The sequence below is a fragment of the Thalia democratica genome, chromosome 6 (assembly GCF_965202585.1).
Source record: "Thalia democratica chromosome 6, ktThaDemo2.hap1.1, whole genome shotgun sequence".
Lineage (NCBI taxonomy): Eukaryota > Metazoa > Chordata > Thaliacea > Salpida > Salpidae > Thalia > Thalia democratica.
The window spans coordinates 32114403-32136709 of record NC_139170.1 but is presented as its reverse complement, the minus strand read 5'-3'; positions in this window follow the sequence as shown (position 1 = coordinate 32136709).

The following is a 22307-nucleotide window of genomic DNA, read 5'->3' as shown; positions in this document are numbered from 1 at the left end:
CCCTAAGAAAAAGTTATAAAGATTTAAACAAAATATTTGTAAAATTACTTTTGTATCTTTAACAAAATGTAAAGTTGTGTTTATTTAAAAGTATAATAATGTCACTTTTAGCATTTAACTTTTGGTTTACTTTGTTAAATAGATTAATTACAAAAAATTTAACTTCTTTAAATTATCTTACATAAGTTAATTATAATCAAATATATAGTAAAAAGTGGTTACAGTTTTTCTCAGTTTTGACTATGAAATTATCTAAAATACTTCAGAAACAAAAAAGTTTAGAAAAACATTGCTACATTGCGTAGTGATTTTGTTTTTTCATAAAATTAAAAATGTACTACATATTTTTAAAATTTGTTGATGAAAATTTTTTGAAATGAGTTTATATAGATATATATCTTTCGAATTACTAAACAAATAAAGAAATAGATCAACATAGATATTTACAATATGACGATATTTCAAATTGAATTATTTGTTTGTGTTACGTTCGGTAAAGTACAACTGTTAGTGCATTCAAGGTAACTTATCATTTTTTTAAAATCCAATAAATCTGTTAAACGGTGACAGTTCAAAAATATTTAATAAAAATAACAAAACGGTTTGAAGAAAGTATTGTTTTAGTTTGGAATTAAGTAATCGATTGTTTTAGTTTTTTAAAATTCAGCTCAGTTCAAATGTCTTACCGTTAAAACATTTCACAACTTGTGTATTGATTTAATGAATTAGTGAAAAGTTGTCATTTTGTATAGGAGATCAATTTAAATATAAAGTTTAAGCAAAAGTTTTAGCAGTTTAGTGTGGTTTATAGCTCTTTTTAAACGTAACCTAAGTACTAAACTTAAAACTTTACCATAAAAATGCTATACTTATTTGTTGGTTTTTAAAGACGAAATTTATATTTGATAGTTTTCCTATGATTATTCTCAAACATGACTCAGTTTAATTTTGTTATAAGATATAGTTCATAACGAAACAGTTATAAACTGGTTACGTTTATTTCTATTAACGAGACAATTTCAAATTCAGAGTTCTTTGTTTAACACTGTGTTTCATGCGTTATGCAATTTGTGGTATTATAACTTATCGTAAAGTTAGCATAATCAAATTATTTGTATATTAATAAAAGGACAGTAAAAACTTTATTGCAAAAATTACATTTAGTCAACCTTGAAATTGAAAAAATTGTTAAACTGTCTAATTTATATTATAATCTTCCGGTAGTTGAAAATATGAATGTTATCTTCAACAACTTTAGTTTTTGCTAGTATATGTAAAATAAACGACATTTAAATTGCGCTTGAAATCAATTTAGTTTTTTAGATTAAGTTAAGTTATTTTGAATTTATAGTTTGTTTTGATCGAATATTCAATATTCTTAGGCTAAAGTTTTCCTGTGTTTGAAAACAGCACTTTTGCCTGAAAGTATAAACACCGTTTGTTCTTTTACTAGTTCTGTGTGCACTTACTTATTTAATTATTTTTTTTATACAAAAAACTTTCGATTATCTTTATAAAAACTCTTGAATAAATGTGATTAGTATAAGAAAAAATGTTTAACATAGTGCTTTAAGAAATTACTATGTATTTAAGATTTTTGGTGTTTGACTAAGTAATAGTGAAAACGGTTATAAGGAAGTAATTTTCAAATACTACGTTTTTAGCATTAAAAAAACTTGAACAATTTTCTACTTTAATTTTAATAACTTGGTATAGTTTGTTACATAAAGGTAACAAAGTATCAAACAGTTTGAATTAAGTAGATTTGCAATTTATAATATAATTTATAATATAATTAATTGCAATTTATTTGCATGAATTTCAAGCAATTCAAAAAAATATGCTTTTGATGCTATGTGAATCTGTTTTAACGAACGAATTATAAATTCTAAAGTTTAAAACTGACACTAACTACAAATTTTTATAACTTGTTTTAAAACATAAAAATATTTTAACTGTATAATTGGAACTTAACATATACTGAATGCGTGCATTTTTGTCATGACTCATGATGTACTTCTAAAGTTGTGTAAGATAACAGTAAATCTAAAAAACATTGTCTTCAGTGATCGAATAATATTATTATTAACTACTAAATTAGTTCAAATAACTACTTATGTAACTTAAGTGTTTTTTATTTGTTTTTGTAATATATTGGAGTTAAATTAAGTAAATAAAACTTAATAACTTTTTATCATATGCGTTTTGCTATTCATAATTTTATGTGTTGATAACTAATATAATCAAGTAATTGTTTGTCAAGTTTTTCGAATGTTCAGGTTATTTTAAGCTATACAACGTTTAAACTTAAACAACTCAGTACACTTGTAGATGGTACAGTTTTTTACTAAGTTGCAAAGATTAAACACAAATCTTAATGTTTTCTGTTGTATAATACCTTATTGGTTTGTTAGTAAACTTTAATTTCTAATAAGTAGAAAACCTATTATAAACATTTGCTTTCATTAAACTCATAACCCTAAGAAAAAGTTATAAAGATTTAAACAAAATATTTGTAAAATTACTTTTGTATCTTTAACAAAATGTAAAGTTGTGTTTATTCAAAAGTATAATAATATCACTTTTAGCATTTAACTTTCGGTTTACTTTGTAAAATAGATTAATTACAAAAAATTAAACTTCTTTAAATTATTTTACATAAGTTAATTATAATCAAATATATAGTAAAAAGTGGTTACAGTTTTTTTCAGTTTTGACTATGAAAATATCTAAAATACTTCAAAAACAAAAAAGTTTAGAAAAGCATTACTACATTGCGTAGTGATTTTGTTCTTTCATTAAATTAAACATGTATTTCATTAAATATATTTAAAAAATCTGTTGATGAAACTTTTTTGAAATGAGTTTATATATACATAAATCTTTCAAATTATTATACAAATAAAGAAACAGATCAACATAGATATTTTACAATATGACGATACTTCAAATTAAATTATTTGTTTGTGTTACGTTCGGTGAAGTACAACTGTTAGTGCATTTGAGGCAATTTATCATTTTCCTAAAACCAAATAAATCTATTAAACTATGACAGTTCAAAAATGTTTTAGAAAAATTACAAAACTATTTGAAGAAAGTATTGTTTTAGTTTTGAATTAAATAATCGATTGTTTTAGTTTTTTAAAATTCAGCTCATCTCAAATGTCTTACCGTTAAAACATTTCACAACTTGTGTATTGATTTAATGAATTAGTGAAAAGTTGTCATTTTGTATAGGAGATCAATTTAAATATCAAGTTTAAGCAAAAGTTTTAGCAGTTTGGTGTGGTTTACAGGTCTTTTTAAACGTAACCTAAGTACTAAACTTAAAACTTTACCATAAAAATGCTATACTTATTTGTTGGTTTTTAAAGACAAAATTTATATTTGATATTTTTCCTATGATTATTTTCAAACATAACTCAGATTAATTTTGTTTTAAGATATAGTTCATAAATAAATATTTATAAACTGGTTACGTTTATTTCTATTAACGAGACAATTTCAAATTCAGAGTTCTTTGTTTAACACTGTATTTCATGCGTTATGCAATTTGTGGAATTATAACTTATCGTAAAGTTAACATAATAAAACTACTTATATAAATATATAAGGACAGTAAAAAGTTGATTGCAAAAATTACATTTAGTCGACTTTGAAATTGACAAAAATAGTTAAACTGTCTATTTAGCTTCAGGTAATTGAAAATATAAATGTTATCTTCAACAACTTTAGTTTTGCTTGTATATGTAAAATAAAAAACATTTAAATTGCGCTTAAAATGTATTTAGTATTTTAAATTAAGTTAAGTTGTTTTGAAGTGGTTGTTTGTTTTGATTGAATATTTAGCATTCTTAGGCTAAAGTTTTCCTGTGTTTGAAAACAGCACTTTTGCCTGAAAGTATAAACACCGTTGGTTGTTTTACTAGTTCTGTGTGCACTTACTTATTTAATTAAATTTTTTCATACAAAAGACTTTCGATTATCTTTATAAAAACTCTTGATCAACTGTGATTAATATAAGAAACAATGTTTGTTATAATGCTTTGAAAAATTAACATGTAATTAAGATTTTTGGTATTTGACTACGTAATAGTGAATTTGAAAGCAAAACGTTAAAGCGGTTATAAAGGAAGTAATTTTTAAATACTACGTTTTAAACGTTAAAAAAACTTGAAAAAATTTCTACTTTAGTTTTTATAACTTGGTACAATTTGTTGTATAAAGGTAACAAAGTATCAAACAGTTTGAAGTAAGTAGACGTAAAGAAATTTTATTTGCTTTATAAGTTTTATATTTTCGTGGCTTTTTAAATCTAATAATAAAGTATACCTTTTTAAAAGATCTTGACAAAGTTGTTTAAACAAGTTCAGTTGTTTCTATATAAAAACGTTCATATAAAGATTTGTTAATAAGAAATATCTTAGAAAGAATACATATGTATTCTAGTTTCATATTTAGTTAACGACTTTTTTTTTGTTGGGTTATATATACTTTGTATATTAAAATTTATTTAAAAAAATTTATGATCAAATATGAAATTTGAGAAATTTGTTTACAGATTAGACTCTAAAAAACGTAATTAAATACAAACAAATATAACAGGCATTTTCAAAACAAATTTGATAATAATACTATTGAAGTAACTCTTCTTTTATTAAAAAAAGCGTAGAAAACACATTCAAACTCTAAAGGTGCTCAATAAAGTGAGAAAAAATCGCCAAGAACGTTTGAATGCAAAAGTAGGAAGTTATTTGAGATTTGGAGCAGCCAAATTTAACGATGTTAGTCTAGAAGTAAACAAAAACGCGTTAGCGGGAACAAGTTTTGTCAATTTAGATGTTCAAGATCAATTTAGACTAAATGACAAGTTTTCTTCATTTAATTACCCAAAAAGTGCTTATCATTTGGTAAGTTAGTGTAATACTAAAATAATAGATACCTTAGATTTTAATCAAACTTTTATAAAAAACTATAAATTTTTTAAACAGTTTGTATTTAAAAATACAAAAAAAAATTTAATTTTTTTTTTCATTAACCACACATATATATTTATCTAATAACTAAGATTTAAGTTAACGACTTTAAGAATTAAATTAATTACAATTTTGAAGCTTTCCAAATTTTGTTTATTATTATTTCATTTGAATATAAATGATATATATAGTATCAACAGTTTTTTAACTAAATTTGTTGACGTTTTACTAAGCTTGACTTCAAAATTAAAAACACTTATTTTTACAAAACTGATTAACTTAAGATTTAAGTAAATCTTAAATTAAATTGAAACCAAAATCTGTATTTCATGCTTTCATTTTAGAGCATAATTGATATAAAATTTTTTTTAGTGCATTTAACATTTGCAAATACTTCTCTTCAGAGATTAAAGTTTTAAAAGGTTTTTAATCAGTTTTGCGTTAGTGACATATTACAAAACGTATTTGAAATTTAATTAAATTTAACGTTTGCAGTTTCAGATTAAAATTTTTTTTTTTTACTTACTTAGACTATTTTTCAGCACAGCAAGTATAGTGGAAATCTTTTATAAGTTACAACAATTTAATTCAAATTGTCTATCCAAATTCAATTAAATAGAAGCAAAACCATATTTTTGAAAGAAAAATATACTCATATGTTTTTTTTAGATGAACACTTTTTATTTATTTTAATTCTAACAGAAACCGAAACATTTACAATAAAAGTATAGCATAATGCACTACACTTCATATAGTTTTAAATACTTGCTAAATACAGTTTATATAATTTTTTATTGTTGTTTTTTCATTTTTTAGTCTGATTTATTCTATGATAATCAATGTTGTATCTTTTTATCAACTCATTATTTGGTATGCTATTTTATCATCTATAAACATGACATTTACAATTACTCTATAATTTTATTAATTTAATTGTTTTGTGAAAAAAAATAAATTTTACACTTAAGGCTTTTTGTTTTTATTAAACAAAAATTATAACTTATGTAAGCAACTTTTAGACGCTTTTACTAAGTAGTTTAAGAATAAATCAGGATTATTAAAATATAAAAATGTTTCAAAAGAGTTTTTCAACATCAGTATAACTACAGTTTAAGAAAACTGTTTAAACTTTAAAAATCAAACTTATAGTTAAACTAAGTCTATTATAAATTTTCTTTTAACTATAAAAACATTTAAATGTTGTTTAAAAAACAGCTTTAAATAAAAACATAATGTTAGTTTACATATAACTGTAAAAAATTAAATTCCTTATAAACGTCTATTAAAATTTTCTAAAATATTATTTTATTGCTTTGATATATCATAAAAGTGTTAACATGATTTCTACAGGTAAATTTAATAATACTAGAAAAGCTTTAAGTTTTATATTGATGAATAGTAGCAAATTAGTTTACTTAAATTCGTGCATTAAGTACTTTTACGTTTTTTTTATTACAATAAAATTAAACTTGATTTTAAAAGTTAAAATCGTTAAATTTTATAAAACTACTAGTTAATCTTAATTTGTAATGAACAAAATTTCTTAAAACTCAATGTGTAACTGATATAAAAACTTTTACTATTTTTAAAAACTTTTCATCAAAAAATAAAGTTTAAAGGTATATATTATAGGTTTAGTATGCCTTTGAAGAAAAAAAATATTGAAATGTATTCTACACAAAAAAAAAACAATTGAATTGATTATACTATAAAACCATAATTACATATTAAAATATAATTTTGCTGTTGTTGTTCTTAAGAGAACCGTAAACAATTATAGCTATTTAACTTTCTAAGCACCAGGATAAATTGATAGAACATTATAATTTTTTAAACTCATAAAAAAAATATATTTATACACTGCTAGTAATTTTTTGTCAAAAACAGTTTTTGCACACAACTTTTTTTATAAAACTTTCTTAAAAAGTATTTAAAGTAAGTTATGTAAAAGAAAGTTAAACGCGTTTTATACATAGCGGAACAGTTAATAACGATTGTTTTTAGTTAATATTAAATAGCGCATACTTAAATACCATTTGTGAAGTATAATTGCTCGTAGTTGTATACAAGTATCAAACTATCTATAACATGTTTTCTTAGTTTTAATTTTTTAAATAATCTTGGTAGAAAGACAAACCATTTCTACTGTTCTGTGATAAAAAAAAATTTGACTAATATGAATAGTTAGTTCTTAAATATTAGTTTTTACGATGTCAATTCAGTTATTTTTTTAAGAAATAAACTTTTAACATCTAAAATGGTAGCTCGAGAAATTTTTAAAAGATTGCTTAGTTATTTAACTTGCTTGAAGAAAGCAAATGTACTAACTTTTAAGTTTATAAACCTTTTAGTTAATATGTTATATTGAAAAACGTTTATTACATATTCAGACAGCTACTAAGTTCCACCGCTGAACGGATTATCAAACTGAGACTGTGTTATAGAAAATAAAAATGATAAACTATGCAAAAGTTTATAAAGAGGTTTAGTTAAATTTCAGAAATTCTTTATAAGAATTAATATCTAATAAAAATAACTAAAAAAACTTACTTTTTATTTCATTTACAGCTATATAACATCTAAAAATGTTTAGGTCTCATTAAAATTGTGTTCGGAGTAAAGAAGATTTTTGAAAAATGTTTGTGTAAAATTTTTAAACGTTGTTTTATTTGTACTAGTAGAGTTAATAAGCATACTAAATTCTCAATTATTTAAAAAATCTTAAGAGTAAACCTGTTTGGTATAACTTTTACTGCCACTATTTTCAAACAAGAAAGTAATAAAGAACCGACAGTTTAAATAATTAATAGTTTAAACCAGAACTTTATAAGTACGGCTAAAGATTGACTAAACTAATTAAGTTATTATTGAGAAATCGAAAAAAAAAATTTAAGATGATTGTTACGAGACTACAACTTAGTTGATAGCAAAATAAAGTAGAATATGAGAGAAATAAAAAAAGATGTTTAAAAATGAGATTTTACTATAAAGTTAAGCAACGAATATTATGCCTATAAAAGTTTGTAAGTTATGACTGTTGATTTTACTTTAAAATATTTTGTTAAAGAACCCAAAATTTTGTTAATATAAGAAGTTTTAAATAACAAAAAAATAGAAATTTATAAATTAATACTTAGTCTTTTAACTGAAAACCAGTTACCGTTTTTAGTAACTTTTGTGTAGTTAATATACGAAACTGTTTACTAAGGCATTAATTGTATATTTTTGAAATTATTTTATCATAGAACATTAACACTTTTTTTAATAAAAACTATGTTTTGTTATAATTACAAATTATATGATTAAAAATGCTTACAAAAAATGATTTAAAGATTAGATTATTTTGTTACTGTGACGTAGTTTAGAAAATTTACAAAAAGCACTTTGTTTTATTTTTGAAAATACAGGGTAAAAACGTTTTTTTCAAGTATTTTAAAGATCTACATAAAAATTTGGTTTATATCAAGGGTCGGCAACACGTGCATTTTTTTCATTTTTTATGGGACGCGGCCCGCAAAGGTTAATTCTGTGGCCCGCGAGTATGCTGATCTGGCACACTAAAAATTAGTTATAATTTGATTTTTTTGGTTAAAGCTCTGTTATTTGAAGTATTCCATATTTTGTCCCTTATTTAATTAGTTACAACAATAAAAATAAAGTTAATAGGCCTAGAGCTTGTATTTATTGCTAGCTTTATTAAAATAGTTTTATGTCGAAAAATTTAAAGTAAAAGTATCAAAATATTTTCATCTAAAATCAAATAGTAAAACAAGTTAATAAAATTTTCAAATTTACTTTTGTTTTAGTTTAAACTCTAGCTAAATATTGTAACTCATTTAAAGTTTCTTAACTTTTAGTTTACATGTCGCATAGTTCGTTTTTAGATTTTTAAACCATACAGTACCTAACGTGATTTCAGCATAGAAAAAAATGAAAAAAAATATTTGTGCTAAAATGTCACTCCGTGTTAAAGTGTCTATCCGTGCTAAAGTCACGCCGTGCTAAAGTGACATTCTGTGCTAAAGTGTCATACCGTGCGAAATTGTCACCTCTTGCTAAAGTGTTACTCCGTGCTAAAATGACGCCGTGCTAAAGTGTCACACCGTGCTAAATTGTCACCCGAGCTAAAGTGTCACTCTGTGTTAAAGTGTCACCCGTACTTTTCTGACCCGTTCCCATATAACTTAGACTCAAGTATTAGACTGGTTAAAACTAAAAAAGTTTAATGTCTCACTAAAACTAAAACTGCGGCCCCGAACATGATTCAAATTCGAAATCAGGTCCCCGAGTACCTCCAGCCTGCCGACCCCTGGTTTATACTCAAGATGTTTAGATTTGACAATCTTTCAATTACTAAGCATAAAAAAGACTATAAAGTTAAAGTACATGTTGTTGAGATTATAAAAACAAAATAGGTATTTTGTTCTGAAAATTACGAAGCGACAAGTTTTAGTATTCAATTCACACGAAGTAGGTTTCTTTTTTAATAGAGTATTTTTCTAAATAAATTTTATAAATTAGTAATTGTAAAAAAAAGTTAACAAGATTCTATGTTTGTTTGATATAATTTTGTAGAATCGATTATTGTTGTGTAAAAAATACTAAAAAAAACAGTTTGCGGATTTAATTATCAGTAAACTACGGCTGTCATCATTATTTTGTTAGCGAAAGAAACAAGGCTAGTAAGCATTTTAATTATTCAATTAATGAAAAAATTATTAGCACCGAGTCAGATAAAATATTTTAGTTAGAGCACAATAAAAAACTTGCTTAAATTACATTTAAAGTTTAAATAAAGTTGGTAATAGTTTTTTAATAAACTTATGTTTTGACACTTCGGTTCAAGTTATTAAATCGAACCTATTAGTTTCTTTACTTATGTGTAATAAAAAATACTTTTGCAATTGTCATATCTTAGAAATATAAACTTTTTTTGCTATTATTTAATGATAGATTATTTTAAGTTAGATAGAACAAGCAATTCTTTTTTTAAATTTAGTTATAATCCGAAATGTATGCTGTTTTTGAACATTACTTATGTTAAGTAAATTCAAGTCATTTATTAGTTAAAAATAAACTTATTTAAAACTTTTATGTCAGCGTTTATAAGCATTATAGATCAGATAACTAGATTTTTTGTTTTATTGAAACAACTCATATGTATAGTTTAAAACTTATGTTGATTATTTAGGTAGTCAAAAAAAGGTAATTATAAACATAACTATATTAAACTTTCTTAGAATTTATAATTTTTTTTTGTTTTTACAGAAGCTGTTAAATGAAAAATAATTAAACATCAAAAATGAATATAGTACATTTAAATGCTTATTTTTAAGCAGATACGTCATACGCATGATATGGATTTCTGAAAAGATTTAAAAGAACTAACAATGCAGCAATTACCAACATGAGTTTTAATAATTTCTAGCATACTTCGTACAATTCAAATAACTTTTTTTTACAAAAGACACCATATTGTAATTTAAAAGACACTTTTCATACAAGTAGTTTGTTGTTTTTGCTCATTTTTATAATCGTTTTTTCAAACATTAATCAAGTTTTAAATATTTTGTTGTACTTTATTCGTAAAAAGATAAAGTTATAAATTTAAAACGTAAAGAAAAAAAGATTGTAAAAATAAATGTTTTTTTTAAGTTCAATTAATACTTATTTTTAAAATTACAATCAGTTAGTTGTAGACGTAGCACAACATTTCAACTATAAATCAACATTTGATTGACAGTTATATAGCAAAGTGGTTCAATTAGTTTACCAATGTCAAATATAAAGTACTGATGTTGAAACAAATGGTAATTGTCTTATAGGTAATTGGTATAATACTTAACTGTTATAAATAAACATAGTAAATTTTTTACAAAAAGAATGAGAAGATATATTTATTCAGTCACAAAATATATTTTTAGTTGATGGAATTTCTAAAGTAAAAACAAATATTCAAGAACAAACAAGTTCAACTATTTTTGAGTATTCTACTAACACGCAAATAAATGGTTCGTTGTTTACTTTTGTTACTTTACCTACAATCTTATCGTTTGTATTCTAAAGTGTTAAATCAAGAAATCCTTTTCACAACTTTTATTTTAACAAACCTAATATAAGTTAAATTATCATAATTCTTTTTTAACTTTAACAACAGGTTTTAATATTAATTTTAACTATACTGAAATGTACAGGAAAGCATTATCCCTGTTTTTTCGGAAGTTTGAACAAAAAATATTGTTTTTTTATAAAAAAAAGGTTTAAAGTTTCTAGTTTTCATTAGCATATAAAAAAATGGCTTTTATGCTGACTAGCATTTGTAGAATAAATCGAGATAACGTATTTTATTTTGCTTTCAATATAACGCTATTATTTAAAAATGAACTCTAGTCTGTTAGTTTACATAAAAAAAAAAAAAATTTATCGCCTTTTGTTTTGCGTAATTTATTTATCAAGGTTTTGATTTTATTTACTAAAAGATAACAAGAACTAATAAATTATATTTTATTATATTCCTCATTAGTTTTCTAAATTTTTAGCATACAATTTCTTTGAAAAAACAAAACTCAAAAGAAACCTTTTAACGTCTAAGAGTAACTAATAATTAAGAAAAGTAATCGAGAAAAAAATAGGTTAATTTTATAAACATGCTTAACTAATGTACTTGACTTAAAACCATTAAGTAAACGCTTACAAAATCTCTATCTGTTACATTCAACCTTTTAAGCTACTTGAGTACATTTAGGTTTAACCCTTGCAGGCTTACTGTGAAATTACAAAAATAACAAAAGTGTAATATTACAAATTTTTAAACTGTAATGAAGTTTTCTAATAACAACAACAAACAATAACTTAATAACAGAAAAAAACATGTCCTCTTTGTGTTAATTTACAAGAAACTTATGTTAACGAACATTTTTGAGTTGAATTAAAAAAGCTTCTAAACGCTTGGTTACTATTTATTGTTGATGTTTCATAAGAGATCAATTTGTAGAAAACCATTTATATATAAAAAAGTTTATGCATTATAATAGTACAAAGCTTGACTCTTGTATAAGTTTTTTTTAAACAAAATAAAGATCATAAAAGTATTTTAAGTTATGGTAAAAAAATTAGTTTTGTTAAACTACAAATATTTTAGTTTAATACTTTCTTATGTAAATTTCATTTGTTAAGCAATTAAAGTACTGATATAATTTATCACAAAGTAACAGAAAATATTTCGGCTAATCGTTTTTTAAAAGATAAATGTAACTACGAATAATTATCAGAAATTAGTTATATATTTTTATAAAGTAGATTAAACAAACTTACATCATATTAGAAGATAAGTTTACATTATTATCATACTTTTTAGTTTACAAGTTTTATTTATTCAAAACATTTTTAGTTAACTTAAAAACTTGTCGACTATTCTATATAAAAATCTAACAAAAACATAGCCAAAGATTTAAGCGAAAAATACTGAAAAAATTAGTTAAAAGCTTAAAGAAATTGTAATAAAAACTGTATGTTTATTTAATATTAAATGTTATTAACTTTTAACTGAAGATCAGAAGCTAAAAAAAAAATAACTCGAAGAACAATAATCCATAAAGCAATAAAAACTTATCGTAAAGTGTGTTTGGTGTTTTCATAAAGTAAAAAATTAGTTACATAAATTAAACAGAACAAAGCAATATTTAAAAAAAGATGTAAAAAGAAATTATTACGGAAAGAATTTTACCTTGAACTCATTAATTGGAAACAAGATAAATATAGTTTTTAATGGTAAGTAACTAAATAAGTTTAAAACTGTATGAAACTTTTAAAAACTTTATTTGGAATATAAAAATGCATGTAACAACTTCTAAAAGTGTTTTATAAAAGACTAAAAAAATAATTATTCAATTTGGGTTTTAAATATACTTGCTAATTTTTAAAGTTATTTATATTTTAATTTGATAAAACTACATATCATCTAGCACGAAAATGGAAAAATTTCAATAATTACCAAAGTTTAAAGTTGTCAAACGTTAAATTAAAAATTATGACACTATAGGTTAAAAGGTAAAACATTTAATCTTAACAGTTTTTGAACTGTACAAGTTTTCAAACAACTTGTTTTAAAAATAATCAATCGTAGTTTTTCCATAAAAAGTGTATGCACATAGTTTAACATGTAAATTTGATTGATTAGTTTGGAAAATTAATTGTAAATAAATGTTTACAAATTTTATCAGCACGCTAAATAAATTTAAACTATGAAAGCTTAATTGTTTGTATAAGCAGTCAAAACGGCTAATTTAAGTTAATTTTTTCCGTCAAAGTTTTCATGTTTTATCTTCATTTTGTGTTTACTTTCCGTCAACATGCTACCTGACTTTTACGATTTCCTTCTTATCAGATCTTGTCTGTTAAAATATTGTAAATGAATCTTGATCACACAAGCCACTCAATATTCACACACTATTAGAACTTCGGTTGGTAATTACAAAACTGCTATTAAACTTAGATTAAGCATGCCATTTACGTAGTGTTTTAATAAAAATCTAAAAATTTTATCATGATTATCATGAATAACTCGTCAAACTAATTTTAGAGGTATTTTAAACTATTTTTTTTAAGTTTTAATAAGCTTTTAAACTTTAACATATAGTTTTTTTTTATGTCGCCTTCTAAATTTTTGTTCCGTTAAGTAATTTAGCATCACAACTGAAATAAAATTGATTAAAGCTAATGTATCTTTGTAAAGAAGTTAAGTTAAATTGCAAAACATATGACAAGATGTAAATTAGTCAGGCAACAAGTAATTCACGCAGAGATTTGAATATTTTATTCGCGTGTTTAAATTATCGATACTTTTGTCTACTTATAGATTTTTCTTGAATTAAATATAAAACTTCAGAATCTAGTGATAACAGCTTGATTTGAGGATATGACTAATTTAAACTTTTTTCAAATATATATATTTTAAAATCATACGATATCACGTGTAAGATACCTTAAAATAACATGATTTTTTTTAAATAACAAGTCTGAAAGTTTTTTGATGTGAACTTATGATAAAACTGCAATGCAACATATGCAAATAATATATTTTAAATTGTGATAAATGAAAGGTCGTCTTAATAAGCTGTAGCGCTTGACCTTTTATTTGTATACAAACTAGTTTGAACTGCACATATGATTTTGATGTTTTGTGAATCTGTTTAAACAAATGAACTATAAATTATAAAATTTGTTACTGCGAGTTACTATAAAAGTTTTCTGAATTTTTCCTAAAACATAAAAAGCTGCAAACTTTATAAAAAGTACTTCTAAACTAAATGCGTATAGTAACTATCATAATATACTTCTAAAATTGAGTAAGATGTCAACAATTATGAGAAGTATTATCATCAGGATTAAAGCTACTATTCTTTCAACAACTATTAAGTTATTTTAAACAACTACTTATATAACAAGAATATCTTGAATAGTTTTTTGACAGATTTGAGTTGAGTAGTATAAACAAAATTCGATTAATATTTTTCAAAGTATTTTTTTACATTTTTCAATTATATACTAAAAATTGCATAAACAAGTAAGTTTTTGATTATAAATTGTCAAGTTGTTGAGACTATTATGTTGGTTTCAAACTATATAATATTTCAAATGAACCAACTTGCTATACTCAAGTTTTTATATTTTTCTATGTATTTAGTTCGACAAAAAATATCGAGTCTTTACTTTCATTTAATCATTGTTGTTTGTTATATATTAGGTTTTGGTTTGTTGTATAAACTACGGGAAAATTTTGTTTTAAGTTTGTTTATAATGTTTTTAACTAAAGTATAAAAGAGATAAGTCCGATTACAAAGCTAAAACGAATTAAAAAACTTATTCAACATTAGTTTCATTTCTTTTTAGTTATATTAGGACTATGTGTTTTGTAGTGTAAGGTATGTCACACTTACCATACCATTCTACTTAGTTTTAAAGTTGAAATTGATTGCTTAAAATCAAAAGTATTTTAAATATTTTACATAAGTCAGTAGTTAATAGATATATGATCAAAAATAATTAATCTTTGTTGTTTTTTTTTCCTTTTTTGACTACGAAAGGATCTAAGTTCGTTTGAATAACACTTTAGAAGTGTTGTTTTTATGCTAACTATTCTTAAGTTTAGTTATGAAAGTATAAATACAAGTGAAAGAGTAACTTTATAAATGCTTTAACTTAGAGATAATGATCAATATTTTATATTTCTAGATAACTTTTAAAAACAAATTTGTTATCAAAATAACTACTTAAAGTATGTTTAGATCAAAATATGACGATATTGTAAATTAAATTATTTTTTTGTTACGTTCGGTAAAGTACAACTGTTAGTGCATTTAAAGTAATTTATCATTTTCGTAAAATCAAATAAATCTGTTAAGCCATGACGGTTCAAAGTTATTTCATAGAAAAAAAAAACGATTCGAAGAAATATTGCTATAGTTTTGAGCAGAGCAATCGATAATTTAAGCTTTTATTATTTTCAATTTAGTTCTTCTCAAATTACCGTTATAACATTTCACAAGTTGTGTATTGATTTAATGAATTAGTAAAAAGTTGTCATTTACATGGGAAATAAATTTAAGTTAAAATTTTTACCAAATGTTTTAGCACCCTATAATCTTTTAAAACGTAACTAAAATCATATAAAAATTCTATAAACGTTTTACTTTAGTAGTTCAGTTACCAAACTAAAAAGCCAACTTAATTTTTTTACCTCAAAAACTCTAACTTGTTTTAGATCTTTATCAAAGACTTATATACTTTACTGTTAAAAATTTTAATTTTGTTTTATCTCACACGGCTAAGTTTATTAATGAATTAGTTTGTAGATATTAATCGATAAAAATGTAAATAAGTACTAAAGAATATAATATAAGGATTGTAGAAGTTATAATTCAAAAGTAAAATTTGCTAAAGTTAAAAATTATAAACTGTGTGTTTTGTTATAAAATATAGGGTTCCGAAAAATATTAACTTTATCACCAATGTGTTTGGTTGTGTACATCTAAAACTGGTTTATATGGTTAGAAAAAAAAAATACTTTGCTAAAATAAAAATAAAATTTAGATAACTTGATTTACTTTAAAATTAAGATTTTTTGGGCTTGGTTAAGTACGAAGTAAATAAAAACTAGTGATTTTATAGCATACTTACAAAATTCATTCTCTGTGTACTTAAAAAAAAAGCGTAGAAAACACATATAAGTATTTTTCAAGCTCTAAAGGTACTGAATAAAGTGAGAAAAAGCCGCCAAGAACGACTGAATGCAAAAGTAGGAAGTTATTTGAGACCAGCTAAATTTAACGATGTTAGTCTAGATTCTAGACTCTAGAAGTAAACAAAAACGCGTTAGCGGGAAAAAGTTTTTTCAATTTAAATGTTCAAGATCAATTTAGTCTAAATGAAAAGTTTTCTTCATTTAATTACTAAAAAAGTGCTTATCATTTGGTATGTTTAGTATACTACTAGAATAATAAATACCTTGAATTTTTAGACAAAAATTTATATAAATTTATAAATGTTTCAAATAATAAGTTTGCATTAGTTTGGAGTTTTTAAACCAAAATTTACTAAACAATAAAAAAAAAAACTTTTTTTCGAAACCAGATATTCAAGAGAGTTATCTAAGAACTAAGATTTAAGTTAACGACTTTAAGAATTAAATCTTAACTTTGAAAATTTAAAAGTATTGTTTATGATATTTAATTTTAAATGTAAATAATATATTTAATATCGACAGTTCAAAAAGTTATATTTTTTATAGTTTTAAATCAATCAAAAACCACTTATTTTAAGACTATTACCTTTTTTAATACATAGAGTGAAGTCAAAACTTCATTATAGATTTTTATATAGGCATTTGCGAACTAAAAATGTTAGATTAAGTAAAAAAATAACAACTTAATTTAGCTTCAGCTATGCATTTAAGATTTTGTCTGTTTTGCTAGAAACAAACTTAGTTTGACTTCAAAAATAAAAAATAAATAATGTTATAAAATTGATTAATTTAAGATTTTAGGAAGTCTTAAATTCAATTGAAACTAAAATTTATTTTCAATTCATGCTTTCTATTTTTAGCGTAATTGATGTAAAAATGTTTTTAGCAGGTTTTACATTTGAAATTACTTCTCTTCAGAGATTAAAGTTTCAGTTTTGCCTAAGTGACATATTACAAATTGTATTAATAAATTTAATTTAACTTTACGTTTGCAGTTTCAAATTTTTAAAGTATTTACTTACATTGTTAATTTTTCAGCATAAAAACTTTAGTGGAAACCTCTTATAAGTCCAATACAAATGAAATTAAATTAAACAGGAGCAAAATCACACTTTTAATAAAACATAAGCCATACATACTTTTTAAAGGCAAATTCTTTTGTTTTACGTTTAACATAAACTGAAAAGTATGACTACAAAAGAAATAAAAGCATAATACACACTATACATAATTTAATTTTGAATATATAATAAAAGTAGTTTTTTATTATTATATTTACCTTTATTTTGTCTGACTTATTTTAAGGTAATTATTTTTTAAACTTATTAGCAACTAATTATTTGGTAATTTATTTTATGAACTTCAAACACGATATTTAGGTATATTTTGATAATTAAAAAAAAGTTTTTATAAGTAAAACAAACTTTGCATGTAAACAAATGTTTTCTTTTTTGCACCTTTTTAACTCGTATCTTGTATTTTATATGAAAGGTTATACGATAACTTCTCAAAACCTAAAAAAATGTTGTATTTTGTTTTTGTTGTGTTAAGCAAAACTGTATGTAAGTAAAACTATTAAGATCTAAACCATCGAATAAAAGTTATAAAACAAAATAGAGTTTGAACCATAACTCCAATTTATATTTTGATCCTGTTACTAAAAAAGTTTTTTGTTACAATATTAACTTTTGCACACAATTTTTTTTATCTTTTTCATTATAATTTTATCAATAAGTATGTAAACAAAAGTTTTTTAAAAACATTAAGCGCCTTAAATAGCAACTAAAACCAAACTCATATTATTAATTAAATACAGACTTATTTCACAAATATTTTAGTTATAGATCTTTGTAGTTATCTACAAATATAAGTAGTAAACTCAATACTAAGTATTTTTGTTGTTGTTTTTTTAAGTTATAAGTAAAAAAAATATAAGTACAACACTGTTTCATTACAAAAAAATTTAGTGCTTTAAGCATGTATAAAAAGTGTATTACGAAATACTAATAACTTTTAATGATAAATTTTATTTAAATTTTTTAAAGTTAACAAAACAAAGTATTGAAAAAACTTTGTAAAGTAACTTGCTATCAGAAAACAAATGTCTAAACTCTCAAGGTTACCATTTTCTAAAATTTCATGTTGTGTTTAGTAATTAAATATATCTTTCTTGGTTGAGTTTATTCACAAACTAATTACAAGAATGATAAAGTCTGTAACACAAAACATAACTAAAACTAGGTAAATACTTCTACATCTCCCCCCAGATTTTATCTACTAAGGAGATAAAACGGCAAATTTACTTAGCAAAAAAAAATTTTTTTTTTAAATACTTTGTTACAACTTAAACGCATTTTTCAGGTCTAAAATTCAACGAAATTAAACTCAAAAAGACAAAAACATTTCAAAAATTACAATCAACTTAGTTCACTAATAAATGATTTGTTAAAACAAACTACAACTTAAACAAACAAACTGTAACAAAAAAATTGAGACTTAATCTTTACTTTTCTTCACACAGTTGCTTTACAAGCATTTAAAAACTTAATTGCTTCACCGATTCGAACTTTTCAGCTTTGAAGAACGAAACCACACGTCATTCATCTAATCATCTTGAAACTTCACTTCATTTGCTGATAAACATCTTTATAATATTTTCGACTTTAAACAAAGTAAAAGGTGCATTACTGATAGCATTGAACACTGACGAAATACTGCTACACTTATTTTCCAAATACTCGATACCAAAAAGTTCGAATTTTTGAAAATCAATCTCTGCGTCCTCATCCAAGATCACTTTGAACAGATGGCTGTTAGACTAGTTTGCTGCAAAGTCAACTACAAACTTTAGGACGTCACCATTGGACTGAAACTCATTCATTAGACCATAAAACATTAATTTACAGAGAACATTCCAACTTGACAATAAATGAATATCAGAAACATCGGTGGCACGAAGCTTTTGAAAAGCATCGTAAAGTCTTACACGGAAACGCTGCAAATAATCCGATAATTTCACACACTCATCCCGGACACATTGTTGTTCGCAGTAAACTTTGGCTGTCTGTTTGCTTTTCTGTAGAAAATATAAGTCAAGAAAATATAGATCAAAGCAAATCCGAGCCATTCCAGTTCAACATCAATTTCGAAGAAAACCACTAGTACAGAAGGAAATTACACAATGCTTCACAAAAAGAATCTTCCTTCTATAAAAACATAGAACGTTAAAACTTTTCTTGACATCTTTTTCTCAACGTTACAGAAAAGACAAACTTTTACAGTGGTATGTTTGCCTTTCTCAGATAAGGGACACTACTTAGCGATATGCAAACAGGAGGGTAAATCTTCTCAGAAACTTACGATTTTGAGCAGTTAAACGACCTGATCCATCAACTTTGACAACACATTGATGGCAGTCCTTCACTTCCACCACCACTCCACTATTCCCCCACTTGCTACGAAAGTTACCTGTTCGATTTAGTATCACGACATGATCACCGCAATTCAGTGGTGGCAACGATTTTGTGTTCTCACTTATATTTTCCAGAGACTTAACAAAACAAATACTGAGAGATTCTTCCTTTTTATTCCAAACGTCACGCCAAATTTTTGAGATCTGCGGGTTATTGTAGGTCATAACACTCTTTCTGACGTAAGGTAATGACTTCTTTAAATTTTGTCGCGATCCAGTGTGTAAAAGTACGTTTTTCTGTCCCTGTACCTCCTTTTTCTTCTTCGCGTTTTTCCGCTCGAACATATTTTTTCTACGACCTCGGCTGCAAAGGCCATCAAAGTTTTGTGCATACAAACCACCAACTAGAAGTGCATTTGACTTATCAGCATAATTTTGATGACTTTGATAAACTTTTTTACGGGACTTTATCCAGCATTTTTTACAGGCAAGACACTCAATATACCTCATATTTTTACTGCTCCAAACAAATTTATCAGTTGATCTATTACATATGCTACAAGTTGTTTTACCACTTGGTTTTTGTGTGGTTTTCTTTAAGGATTTGCGCACATTTGGTGTGTACAATCCACCAACAAGAAGTGCATTTGACTCATCAGCATAATTTTGGTGACTTTGATTAATTTTTTTACAGGACTTTAACCAGCATTTTTTACAGGTAGAACACTCAATATACCTCATATTTTTACTGCTCCAAACAAATTTATCAGTAAATTTATTACATCTGTCACAAGTTACTTTACCACTTGGTTTTTGTGTGGTTTTCTTTGAGGATTTGAATGAGAAAACTGATGCTGTAACAGCGGGTTTTGACATTGCATCACGTGCCATCTCTTTTCCTTCAATATAACCGATTGTCTCATTGAAATTTTTCTCATCTAGATTTTCCCATCCTAGCACCTCTTTACGGATATCCTCATCGGCTAAACCTGTTACCATGACATCTTTTAGGATTATGTCTGTGAAATCTATCATTTGATTACAGCCATCCTTTGGGCATTTACATGTGTACGAGCATGTACTGGCTTTTCCCTTTAAACGGGCAGCAAATGATCTAGTGTTTTTAGTCAAATCCTGTCTTGCACTAAGAAAGTCTGATCGTCGTACAACAACTGAAACAGGAATAACTGCAAGCTGCTTGATCATCCTTAAAAGCTCTTGCTCACTTAAATTTACTACATCTTTATGTCCCTTCAGAATAGCATCGCCTAAATCTTCCTCACAGCACTGGTACAGTTGACGGCGTTTTTCCACATCTGACATCTCCATGCTATCTTTAAAGATAGTCCACTTTTGTACAAATATGTTCCAACCCTCTTCGTTGCAGTCTGTCCCTATTCGAGGACGGTCCATCTTTGGAAGCTTTGGTTTTGAAGAATTTGCATTAATGTGTACATTGTTGTGAATGATAAGCAAAGAGGCAACTACAGAAGCATCGACGTCTGGTGTTTCATATGTGCAACTCTCAAGAGGGCATTTAATCACAGGCATTGTTGATTCAATTCAGCTTGACTTTATCATAAATAAATATATCTTTCTTGGTTGAGTTTATTCACAAACTAATTACAAGAATGATAAAGTCTGTAACACAAAACATAACTAAAACTAGGTAAATACTTCTACAATATATAATATATAATAGAACTTTTGTTAAATAAAATAACATATTAAACGAGTTATTAGTGTTTTCTGGACTTACTAACAAAATTATATACAAAAAACTATACCTATTTTATTACGTGTAAAAATTAAAACAATATATACTTTATTAACGGTGATAGTGCAAAAAAAATAAACAGTAATTAAACTAGCTTGTAATTTAGTAGGTTGATAAGTTTTGAAGTCAAGTAATTTCTACCGTCAGACTCGAATAAACTCAAACATCATCTATTTGTTGTACAGCAAGTATTTTAAATCTAAAGTATCCACTCAAAACTTGTACATAAAAACACTATTTATTTAAAAGCTTTTTTTTCATAAACCTAAAACGTATAAAAAGTAAAAACATAAATCACTTTTTATTTTAAAGTTTAAATTTTGAGTTCTAATACTTATTAAGATTACTTATATTTCAAGTACCAGTTTAGACACAAACTAAGTGTTTATTAAAGTTTGTTGAGTTATAGATAAAGCGTTCTTTAATTACAAAAAATACTAATAGTCTAAAAACTAACAGATTTTCTGAATAAAAGCGATTTTAGTAGTAAAAAAATCGATTAAAAAAAACAAACTTTAAATAAATTGTCATTGACTTATTCTAAGCTAACACAAATAAATACTTTATCGAAAATTTCTATATGTTTCGATAATAAATATCTCTGTAAACTGTTTGTTAAAAACCATGTATAACGTTTTACTTTGTATAACCTATTACTATTCAACATGAAAAAGTTAAAAAGTTAGATAGTTTAAAGAAAAAAGATATGATACTGTTTCTTCTAATCAAAATTTAAAAGTATGTAAAAGGATTACATGAGGTTCTAGTGAAACCATAAAAGCATATTAAAGGCAACTTGGTTTGTATTTTGGCTAAAAGTAGTGATTTTAATTATACGATATTATCAACTTTAAAAATTTAAAACTATATAGTTTTATATAGTTTATAAACTCTTCCAAA